General features: G+C 35.1%; 1 long non-coding RNA gene across 1 annotated transcript in view; it reads left to right on the forward strand.

The window, feature by feature from the left end:
• The window catches only part of LOC149150674 (uncharacterized), a 172768-nt gene extending 161087 nt beyond the window's left edge, over positions 1-11681 (forward strand). Inside the window, exon 3 of the long non-coding RNA XR_016263570.1 lies at positions 11472-11681. This is a non-coding gene — a long non-coding RNA (uncharacterized LOC149150674). The remainder of the gene's footprint in view (positions 1-11471) is intronic.
• The last annotated feature ends 1326 nt before the right edge of the window (positions 11682-13007 follow it).

Consider the following 13007-nt stretch of genomic DNA (forward strand, 5'->3'; position numbering starts at 1 on the left):
GATATTAGGCTAGTAAACTGATTAAAAAGGTTGATTTGGGGTTTTTTGGGTTTTTGGTGGCAAATTGAGGAACTGCAATTTAGGGTGCGGGGATTGGACACAGTTTCTGCAGGGGGGTCGTTGGGGCAAGGTAGGAACCTGTATTGATGTCTTTAGCTGAAAGGGATGATTAAGAAGAAAGATGAGAGGGCTAAAGAGAGCAAACAATGGATTTGAATTCTCTTTAGACAGCAGAAAACATAAAAATTAAACAAATTTAAAAGCAAAGCATGGCTAGCATGAATTCTAACTTTATCACTTCATTTGTTTAATATGCAGCAGTATAGAAAGGAAATGAATCACATAACAAAGCTTACAATAACATGTAGAAACACACCATCAACACATGAGTCCACAAGAATCCCAATGATGACTGCAAAACCCTGGTCTTCCTTAGCAAAAAATTGCAGAGATACAAGTGAAATATACAATGATAGCTTCTCCCTCAAGAGTCCAACCATGAAAATGAGCATGAAAGTACATAATATAGATGATTTAACCTCTTTCCCTGCCTCCATGGGTCGAGCTCACTATCCTAGGAGCTGTTTGAACAACTTCTAAACTAAGCACTACAAAATAGGCAGTCAAAACAACTTGCCTCTAAAAACTTGGAAACCAGTTCATACAGTCAATTTTACCCTTTTACATGAGAGAAACTTCTAGAAGAGTAAAACAAGAGTAAAAGTATCCAAAAAGTGCCACAAGTACAGTCAAAAGGACCACCATCGACCTCAGCAAGTCAAACTGGAGCTAAACTGCAAATTCTGGGCTGAACTGGTCAAATCTGGCACAAATCCCTCAACGGGTCGCGCACATCATCCTCAACGGGTCGCGCACTTTGGAGCCCTGTTTGGAGGCCTTCCTGGTGTCAAAATGAGGTGCAGGATAGCTCGTTGGAAAGGTCTCTGAGTCTACTTTCCAACCCAACTGGAATTTTTGGATTTGAAGGTCATTTGCCCAGTCAAAAGTCAATTCTCCCAAGACTACTTCTGCAGCTCAAAAAAGGGGCAGAAAGTCAAAATTTGGCTGTATTTTGACCTTTTGGAGGCCCAAAACTCCATGAAAACTCAAGGTAATGCATGGGAATATGTAACTTTGCATGACAAATCCAAAAATGCTGAGTTTTTGCAAAACGGAGCTACGATGACAAAGGGTCTCACCGGGGGTGAGACCCGTTGAGAAGCCAAAACCTGTAAATTGCCCAAAAATGCCAAAAATGAGCCAAAACTTCCAAAAAATTTTGTGCTTGGTGCTGTGAAGAGGCTAGTGAGTGTCATGATGAGTAAGAGAAGCCTCGGCCAAGATTCGGAGGGGGTTTGGCCTTTTTCTCCGTTTTAGTGCCTCGGTCAACCTCCTTTGAAACACTTTCATTTTCGCCTTGTAAAATCCACCCCTGCAAATCGGTCAAAGAGGTGGGCTCCTCTCGCTTATGATGACCGCCCTTTCCACCCTTATGAGGCCTCCTCTGTACCTCGACCTCTGTAGATGACGAATGGTCATCACTTTGCTCATAAGTTTCGGTTTCTGACATGGTTTAGGAGCAAAGTGGACAAATTGAACTGCTGCCTCTGCCTGCAAAAGTACTGAACTCTATGCTGTTTCAAGGGGAAAAAACATGAGGGGAATGTTAGGGGAGGGAACTTCTTAACAAGGAATGGGAATATATGAAAATAATAGGGAATTTCAAGGGAAACTTTACAAATTGTCATGCAAATAGAAACACATTTTAACATTGGGAAATCATTTGCAAAGAACATCTCATATGGGAAAACATGTATGAAAGTGAACATATGGGAATATGAAAACATGCATTACAGGGGAAGATAGGGAAACATATGCACAAAACCTTTTACATGTTCACCAACAATTTTTATTGTTTACACATGCATATGGTGGAGGGAGATTAGGGTTTTGAATGCTTTGGGAGAGGGGTAGGGTTTGCATTTGATTTATAAAATAATATGGGAAAAGAGATGAACATATAAGTGTGAGTGAAAGGGAAAGGAGGGAAACAAACCAAAGGGAAAAATAGCTTGAAACAACACAAACCCTAGCACAGTTTGCTCATTAATATTGCAGCCATATAAGTCTTTTCATTTGCATGATTTGAGGTTAAAATCATAGCATGAGGGCTTACATCCATCACCAACCTCCAAAACAATGTGTAAAGAGCCTATCTTGAACAAATTTGATGATTTGGAGGAAGATTGGGCAATTTTTTGAAGTTTGCAGCAAGACAGCTCAACGGGTCGCGCACCTTGCCCAACGGGTCGCGCACCTCTGGCTCAACGGGTCGCGCACCTTGCAGGAGGCTTTTGGAGGCCTTCCCGGTGTCGGAATCGGGCGCAGGATGGCTCGTTGGAAAGGTCTTTGAGTCTACTTTCCAACCCAAGTGGAATTTTTCAATTTGGAGTTGATTTGACCTGTCAAAAATCAAATCTCCCAAGACTGGTCAAAACGTGCCAAATGAGGCTGCCTGAAAGAAGAGTACTGTTGAAGTCAACTTTTGAATGCCTTCCTCAACCCCAAATTGAGCTCATGATAGCTCATTTGAAAGCTCTTTGTGTCTAGTTATCATTTTACCCATCAAGAAAGTCATTTGACCAACCAAGCTAGGAGAAAACTTGATTTTCCCAAGGTCACTTCAGAGGTGTCTTTGATTCTCCTGAGGCAACGGTATTCTTGACATTTCTTTCAAACAATGACACCTGTGCAAAAAGTGAAGGAGGTTTTTCTTCTTTGGCATGTTTTAGACAAAAACGTCTCTCATTTTCCCAAAATTCATCTTTGATTGCTCTGAAACATCATTTGAGTGAAACTTGTCCCGATGTGTGAAACAAGGAATTTTTTCGAAATGAAGCGAAATGAAGGGGATAAGGGGCTTCTAAATTCTTGGGGAAATTTTGGGGAGTAGGGAGGGATGTTAGGAAGTAGGGGAAAGTGGAATCTCAGAGATTGAGTGAGGGGAAGGGGTCCAAAAGGGCAAAACACAGGCCCAACCTAGAAAATTGCCAGGTTGTAGCTAGAAACTAGGGTTTGTGGAAAAATGAGGAATTTGGCGGATCTAAGGGATGGGAAGTGTTTTATAAGGTACTTTAAGGATAGGGGAAGGTGTATGAACATCAGGATATGAGTTTTGCTGATTATTTAGCCGCCCAAGAGAAATTGCCTTCAAAACCCTAGGAGAGGGAAATGACCTTGCCTAGGCACAACTGAAGCATGAATAAGTTGTAAAAAGACTCATTAGACACTGACATGATAATGACAACCCTCTGAATGATGATAGGCTCAGCTGAATGATGACATGGACTGACATTTGGGCAAAGCCTAGACCTAATGCCTAGTGACCAAATTTTGCTTGAAGACTCACTGAAATGACAAAATTTGACCTTGACACTCTGAGACCACTTTGTAAGAGCACATTTGATCACTGGAGGAAGGCTGGAAAGACTGACACTAACACCAACCATGGCTTATCTCATCAGGTATAGGCAGAGATAGGACTCAAGTATTGAATGTTTACATGGACCCGTTGGATAGAGTTACTATGGAACAAGTGCCTATGTATGGAGACTCCTTGCAGTGGATTACTCATTGAATTTCATTAAGGTCCTCTGAACATCAATGGATTGTCCAACTAGCCCAAAGAGAGTTGATGAGCTACAATTGTCGTCACAATTTGCCACGAGCATGATCTATCTTTCTTCACTCATTTCCAAACAAGGTGAATTGGTGGTCACTTAGGCGAGAGAACATTTTTCCCTGGTGAGTCAGAAGCTTGAAATGTTGTAGGCTGAGGTTGATTGGTTGCAGGTTCGGTAGATAGTTTAACTGCCAAATGTAGAGAATTGAGTTGGTTTGAATCAATAGCCCTTGGAATTCTTAAAAAATTATCTGAACTAATGAATGAACCGTCAGGCGAATCGAGAGCTCCACAAGAAAATGCGGGACTTATGGAGCAAACTATGGATGATGCTTCTCCCTCACAAGCAAAAATCACCCAGGTTGAACATGCTGGAAGCACTGAAGCTGAAAAGAATGGCACTAGTTAGTTTTGTCCAAGTGTCTTAATATATGTTTTACAAGTACATAATGTATCTAGGAGTCTTCTGGAAACTCTATAAAATAAGTACAGTAAGATTCGTAGTTAGTAGATGGCAAGGTAGGAAAGGGTGTCTTGTTTTGCAATTTTGGAACACAACAATTGAAGGTCTTTCTCCAAATGTAAAGGTGTCGGCCTGCAAACTAGTTGAACTAATATAAAATAGTTGTTCCTTTAAAAAAATTACTTAAAAAATAATTAATTATCTTAAAGAGTATAATTTGTTAGACTAGGGACGAGTAACAAGTTTATGGGAGAAATTGCATTTGATTAAAGTGAACCATACATTGATATAATGAGAAATGACCTTTGGTTTTATCTTCCAAGAGGTATGAATGAATCTTTGTATTTCTCCTAAATTTGATATCTATAATATGCCATAATCGTAGCCATTAGGTATCTAACATGTCCACCCACTTTCCCCAACCCAATTCAAGGGGTGTTTGTAAGTCCAAGCATCTTTCTAAACTTTTCAAACTTTTTTCTTCCATGTGCTTTGGTGAAGATGTCTACAATTTTCTCCCTTGTGGAAAAATGTTTTAGTTGAATGGTATTGGCCTCTACTTGATGTTGAATCATATGGTACTTCGTGTTGATGTTCTTTCACAATCATACAATCTAGGATTCTCGGCCAACTTGATTACATAAGTGTTACAAATAAAAAATTGGAGTAGCATTCACACTCTATATTCGTTTTAAACCATGAAATATACTTTGTCACCTCAATAATAACCACTGTAGAAATCACATACTATACTTCTATAGTGGAATAATTTGGAATGGATGGTGTGATTTTCAAGAGATAGTTGTTGATACAAGACTCATGAGGTATCATGAAGTAGACACTTCATTCTCCTTGTCCCCATTGAAGTATGACTTTTTATGTATGAGTAGCTTGAAGTCTTCCATATTAGAGTATCTGAGCCCAAAGTCTTCAATTCTCTTTGAGTACCCTAGAACTATCCTTACAACACATCAAAGTCCTTCACAAGGTTTTTAGGTGAACCTAGAAAGAATCCCAACTGCAAATGAAATATCTAGTCTTGCAGAGATGAGGGAGATAAGACTCCCCACAAGTTGTCTATGTTTAGTTACATTCAAATTCATTCCCTTCTTTTGAAGTTAGCTTTAGATCTTGCTCCTTTGGATTAGAGATAGGATTACAGTAACCCATGCCACAAATTTTCAACAATTCTCAAATGTACTTCTTTTGGGAGATGATCACATGCTCTAGATTCTAAGTTGCTTATATAGCCAACTAATAGTAAATATGACTTGTGTCTATCTTCTCAAAACCCTTCTTTAATTATTTCTTTGTGGATACAATACATGCTTAGTTGTTCCTAATATCAAAATATCATCTTCATACACCACAAGATATGCAATAGTTTTTCCATTTTCCTTGAAAGACAAAGTTGGACTATCAAGATTGAAATTCTTAAAAATGATTTTCAAAAGATGCTCAATTAGATTTTCATAGCATGCACAAGGTGCTTTCTTTAGGCCATATAAAAACTTGATGAGCTCACATACTTTATGTTCTTAACCCTTCATAGAAAATTCTTCAGGTTGGAATATGTAGACATTCTCTTTCAAGTCTCCATTCAAGAAGGCTATCTTCACACCCATGTGATGAATACTCCACCTATTCTATGCAGCCAAAGGTAACACACAAATAGTAGCTTGTTTTGCTTTGGTGGAAAAGTCTCCTCATAGTCAATGAAAATCCTTTTGCCATAAGCCTCACTTTATGGTTGTCAAGTGATCTATTTGATTTGTACTTGTTCTTGTAGACCCACCTGTAACCAATTACTTTAGTTCCAAATGTAGGATACACCAACTTCAATGTCCCATTATTGATGAGAGCATCATATTCCTTTTTCATGGGTTCTTTCCATCATCATGAGAAGCAACTTCTTCAAAATAAGTTGGTTCAAAGTTAGTACATAAATTCAATTCACAATCATATAAAATATATGTATTATCTACACCATCTAAATCTGAATTCTCTACATCACTTGTGTCATCTTGTCTTGTTGAGCTTTTGGTTCCCATCTTTCCAACTTCATTAGGACAAACACTTTCAATTGTTTTTATGAGTCGCTTTGGTCCTTTATATGATGGGCTAGTTTTCACTAGATGGTGCTACATTCCCATCAACCTTTCAATCCCCTCAATCACATCATCCCATTGAACTTATTGTTTTGATGAAGTGGCTAGATTTTCTACATGAGGGGAGATGGACCTTCAAAAGAAGATTCCAAAGATTGATCCAAGATAACGATCCACTCTTCACGATGTGGAATCTCATCATCGAACTCATGATATATCTTTACATGGGTGAATCTATCCAAATGATCAAGTTGTTGCTTAAAGTTTTGGCATTATTGTTTGATTCAAGAAAATTCACATCTCTAGAAGGAAAAAACTCTTTATTTACCTCATCCTCAATATGATATGCCTTAGTGGTGTTTGATTACCCCAAGAAGATGCACTTTCAACTCCTTACGCCAAGTTTGTTTCTTTGCCCCTTAGGAATTAAGGCATAATGGGTGGAACCAGAAATATTGAGATATCTCATTGAAGGAATATCACTATACCACATTTCATGAGGAATTATGTTTCCAAGAGCATGAGATGGACTCATTTTTTCACATATATTGCACATAGAACTACATCAACCCAAAACATCAAATTCACATTCTTGAAAAATAAAATTCAATGTATCATGTTTAAGAGTGTCTTGTTCATTCTTTATGCTACACCATTTTGTTGAGGATTGTATGACATAGTGGCTTGATGCTTGATCCTTCTTGGGGAAGATAGATTTCAAACTCATTAGAAGTGTGCTCCCCTACACTCTCAGTATGAAGAGCACCAATATGAGATTGAACTTCATTTTCAATCCACGGATGAATTTTGTCAAATGTTTTAAATGCTTGAGATTTTTGTTTTAATAAGTAACCCAACACACCTTAGTGTGGTCATCAATAAAAGTCATGGTATATTTTTTACTAGAGGCATATGAAATAGGCATGGTGCCACACAATTCAGAGTGTGTCAAATCTAGTTCTTTGCGTATTCTTTGAGTGTAATAATGGAAATATTGCTTGCCATGTTGACGAATGATACATGCCTAACATTGCTTCAAATTCCTTAGAATGGTGGGAAAAGCATACACAACATTTTTCTTCAATATACAAAGATTTCCATAATTGATGTACCCAAATTTAGCATGCCACAGGAGACTATGACAATGTCCAATTATGTGCTTGTGTAGATATTCCTTTCAATTTCAACAACTTGTCATCCTCTCATCCCATCATGATAACCATGTTGTTGTAAGACCTCCTTATTTCAACTTGTCCATTAAACATGTGAATAGTATGGCCTTGTTGTTAAATGAGCAAAAGATACAAGAATTTCTTTCGCAACTTAGGAAGATGGAGAATATTATGCAAAAAAAAAAAAATTAGACAATTTGAGCCTAATGTTGTTGATTCCCCACACGGGGGCTTCACTACGGGAGCAATATCATACCACGTGGGTTCATATTGGGGGATATATATTGAGAAAAAAGGACATAATATAATGGGGGATACATAGGGGGTAAAGGGTTTTATATTGACAAATATAGAAAACAAAGCTTAAAGTTAATGAAAAAATATAAAGGGATATAAAAAATGTTAATGAAAAAATGGATATCTACAATATATAATGAAAGTAGGGGTTTTTTAAATTGGAAAGTTGTATTGGGTTCATATTGGTAGGGGGTTAAATAATGTAATTTTTAGAGGGATTTCCACTATGTAGTCAAGTTAAGGGTATTTTTTAATATGCCATGAATGCACGTGATATGTCAGAGGTTCATTAAGTGAATCCCCCGTGATTCCCCATAGGTTTGAGACTAGTGTCTTTTGCAAATTTTAATGCACCCTTCGCATTATCATTCAAATCTTCAAAGAATTTCTTGCAAAATGTCGTGTGGCAAGTAGGAACAATTCCAAGCAACCAATCATCTCTCTAAGAAGTAAATAAGTTTTAAACAAATCTCATTTATGCCAACATTACAATGAGTAATAATTGAATAAGTGGATTTAGTAGCTTTATTTTTTCCTTCCTTTTTTTCTTGTTTCTTTTTGGTCTTTCTCAGGGGATCCTACATATCTTTTCCTAATCTGCATTCTTGCAACAATGAACATAGTGAAGATTAGGTCTCTCATCTTGATTATGCCTACCCCCTACCTTTGAAATCCTTCTTTTTGTGTTCCCTCTTATTTCCTTATGCTCTGGAAGAATCGTGCGATTGATTCTTTCCTTTTTAAGCAAGGCACATAGTCTCTCTAGTAGGTTTATTTGGGCTTAATGCTAGATGTGAGGGCATCCCAAAAGAAAGTCCCAATGTCAAAGAAAGAGAAGTCACAAATGCAGAGGAACCATATGAAAGTGAGGGTGCTAAATTTTAGGACAAAATTAAATAAAAGTAGGTGAAGGAGGGAGTTGTGGGAATGACCACCCTGTGGATGTAGGTTTGAACCATGTTGGAGCTACAATCAAGGGTTCTATGTTGAATCATAAATATTCATTGAATATTAAGTTAGGTATTAGAAATGGAAACCAAACGTGCAGGTTGAACTTCCAAGGGTTAAACCTTGGCACAAATTTTCTAACAATTCTAGACTCTATCTCATCTCCTCTTTCCTTGCAAACTATTCAACATAGGGTTTCCATGTTAGTAATTTTGTTGTGTTTTTTGTTTGTGTAAAATTGATTTGTGACTAGGGGTCATATGGGACAATTATTTGCAAATGTAAGGGTCCATTCATTGTGCTAATGTTGTCATTGTAGCCACATTTTAGATGGAGTTAACATGCAATTTGTATCAATTGATAGTTGTAGTATTGACATGTCCACTTATTACAACAATTTTATAGCGATTGGAGCTCTTAGAGCCATTTATAAGTGGGGTTTTGGGTCAATATTGATTGATAATGAATACCCAACTCCTTCAATGTTTTCCACTTAACATAACGGGTAGCCACCATAGGCCCCAACACCATTAAAAAATACTTTTTAGCAATTGTTGTGCTTAGGAACAACAAAAGCTACATGGGTTCCTCCCTCTACAAAGGAAAGATGATGAGCAAAATTGGCCAAAAAGGAGAATGAGCTATTTAGTGGTTGAGGTTATTCACTAGATGTTAAATTGGCTAGTAGGAATTCAAGAAATTAGGGATTTGGCAAAGAAAAGAGAAGGGAAGCAGATGATGGAGTTATCAAATCAACTTAGCTCCAATATTTTTTTCAAGCTAGGGATGAATAACTCCATGGATGAATTTTATTTGATTAAAATGAGCTAATACAATGAGAAGTGACCTTTGATTTAATCTTTCGAAATCAATGTCAGGCTAGGGATGAATAATTCCATGATGAATCACATTTTATTAGAAGGAGCCATACATTAATATGATGATAAGTAACATCCGATTTAATTTTCCAAGAGTTCAAAATGACTCTTTCTATTCATCTCTAACTCTTTATGTTGCCCCTAAATTAATATTGCAATATACCATATGTTGACCCATTTATGGTCCAACTTATTTTTAGCTAACAAAGAGTTCCAATGTCCTTGAACAAACCGTGATTTTCTTCACTTTGCTACATTGTTAAAATACAAATATAAATGATAGACATGGGTCCCCACTAGGAAATGTTACAATATGTTAAGAGTATTAGAAGAAAGGTAACATTGTATTAAATACATGTAACTGGTACTTTGTTCATAAAAGCCATGTTTCACCTATAAATTTACCTTGGTTACATGTAGTGAAAGTTTTTCAATATTATTGTTGTAAATAATGATTGTTATGTACTTCAAAATACATATATTGGTCAATTTTTTTACTCATTTTAAGAGAAAGAAATCATATATGTGTATGCTCTCAAAATTGAATATAATTAATCTTTGCATGAATATACACCTTTTTCTTACATACAAATATATTAGTACATTATAGCATTATCATCAACCTAAATTGTCTTATCAATTTTCCCTAACATTCAACCATCCCATGTCTACCTTCCTAGTCACTGTCATTGTAAATCATAGAAATGAATGTGTAGTGAAAGTGTTGTTCTTCATTATTTTGCATAGACGGGATAGTTGTTACAAAATAATATATCTAAGACATAAAAATGGCTTTTTGATTTACATGATTTAGATGAGTTTATTTAGTAGAGAATCTAGGGGTTCCCGGAGGTAACACGCATTAAGGCCAAATGTCATTTGGAAAGAGCAAATAAATAAAAGAATTTGATTTTCAATTGATTTTGGCACTAATTCAGATGAGTTCAATCAATTGGCTCAAATAGGACACCTTTTCATGGGAGGGAAACCAATTTTACCTCTACCACTTGTGCTTGTTGATGTTACTTTATAGCCTTACCCTAACAGAGTAAATATTCATCGGCCTAGCCTTGAACTTATTAATGATAAGTGAGAAGAAAACCAAGATAAAGATGCTTCTAAAGTTGCAAACTAGCTTAGTAAACATAAAAATTCACTTATGCCTATTATCCCTACAAATCCCTTTGCTTGAAATCAACTAATGATAAACTAACCCGTGATCCTTAAACAACTAAAGGAAAACAAGCTCTCGAAAAGTCTTTTGTACAAAGTCTTCTCATTCAACACTAACTGAAAAGCAAGACTAAAGGTAATAATAAGAAACAATTTTCCTATTTATATATGTTTTCAAAAATATCTCATATTAGTCTTTTATTTATTTCGTGTTTTGAAAATATATGATAAAAAATACATTTATTTTTACTGAGGGAGATATTGTTTTTTCTGGAGAAAATTTTCCTATGTTTTCAAAAATATCTCATATTAGTTTTTTATTTATTTCATGTTTTGAAAACATAGGGTAAAAAGTACATTTATTTTGACCGGAGAAGATATTGTTTTTTTAAGTATGGTATTGAAAATATTTCGAAAATGACTAATGATTACATTTTGCTTATCACAGAGAGAAATAAGGAGCCTTGATATTAATATGTTTGGTTGGTTTTTATATGTATTTATGGCTTCATCATGTTATAATTTGACATTATGTAACATTTTACTGAGAATTACAAGGGAAGTGTATACTCCGATTGCGATGAATAAGTAGTACTTTATTATAGAGTTTATTGGGATCCTGGTCTATTTTAATGGGAAATAATATTATTATCTCTTATTAATTTTAAAACTATTTCAATGATTCGTTTCTTGCTTCTCATTTCATGTACATACCAAATGGTTGAAAACTAATAACTAATGATAACTTAGGAAGAACATTACAAAAGGAGAGGAGCATCAGTGAGAACGAAGGGGAATTATCACGAGTTTTGCTGAACCTTTGAGAGTTTTGCAAGTGATTTTCTAATTCATCCTTTGTATTTATGTGGGTTGATAACTTTGTTGACAACAAGGTTTCTCCAGGGGTGACATAAAAGGCAAATTGATATTGAATTATGGTCTGTGGATTATTTTGTACAATATTAACCGTGCATTGCATATTTCTTGAAATGTTTAAGTAGATTTGAGATCTTTGTTTTCCAGGACACTCATGAGTGTTGTATTCTATTGTATGAGTCTTTTATATCTAAGGTTATTTAAGAATTTTTGGAATTTGTGGATTATTTTGCACCATATGAATTGTGAAAGGGCATATTTTTTTGAAATGGTTTAAATAGATTTGAGATCTTTGTTTATATGACACTTAATAATGTTTGTATGAGTCTTTTACTTCTAAAGTTGTGGATTATTTTGCACAATTTGAATTGTGAAGGGTATATTTTTTGAAATGTTTCAAATAGATTTGAGATCTTTGTTTTCTATGACGCTCAATAATGTTTGTATGAGTCTTTTACTTCTAAATTTGTGGATTATTTTGCACAATATGAATGGCATTTTTTTGAAATGGTTCAAATAGATTTGAGATCTTTGTTTTCTATGACACTCAATAATGTTTGTATGAGTCTTTTACTTCTAAAGTTATTTAAGAATTTTCTAGTCCAAGTGTTTACAATTTGCAAAAGTTGTTTAATTCAAAACTTATAATTAGTTTTGAATAAAAGATATGATTTATTCTCACTTATGAGTCTTATTTCCTTATTAAACCCACATAGATCCATCTTAATCATGGATCTAGCAATTGTCGAGAGGTATCAAATTTCTTTAGGTACAAACTTCTTTTCGAGTGAAAAACTTGAAAAAAGTATGGACTTAGAGAGATTTGATTTCTCTCAAAGCTTGCTAGATCTGTGATTAAGATGCATGAAAAATGACCAAAATATAGAATAGTGAGACTACTTTAAATGTTTTAACCACAAAAAATTATGTTTTTTAATTCTTTTTTATCATATATATACATTCTATCTTTTTTTAAACCATATATATATATATATATATATATATATATATATATATATATATATATATATGATTTTTTTGTTATTAATATATTTCTAAATACATGTCAATATTACTTAGTTGAGAGGGATCAAATCACTTGAGGTGCAAACCTCTTTTTGAGTGAAAGGCTTAAAAAAAATATTTGCACCTGGAGAGATTTGATTCCTCTTGACACTAGATCTGTGATTAAGATGGATGAAAAATGACCAAAATGTAGAATAGTGAGACTACTTTAAACCTCTTTTCGAGTGAAAAACTTGAAAAAAGGTTTGCATTTGGAGAGATTTGATTCCTCTCAACACTAGATCTGTGATTAAGATGGATGAAAAATGACCAAAATGTAGAATAGTGAGACTGTTTTAAACCTCTTTTTGAGCGAAAAACTTGAAAAAAGTTTGCACCTAGAGA

Source organism: Pinus tabuliformis, chromosome 9 (assembly GCF_031772625.1).
Source record: "Pinus tabuliformis cultivar Carrire ecotype Pingquan chromosome 9, CPIR1, whole genome shotgun sequence".
NCBI classification, from domain to species: Eukaryota; Viridiplantae; Streptophyta; class Pinopsida; order Pinales; family Pinaceae; genus Pinus; species Pinus tabuliformis.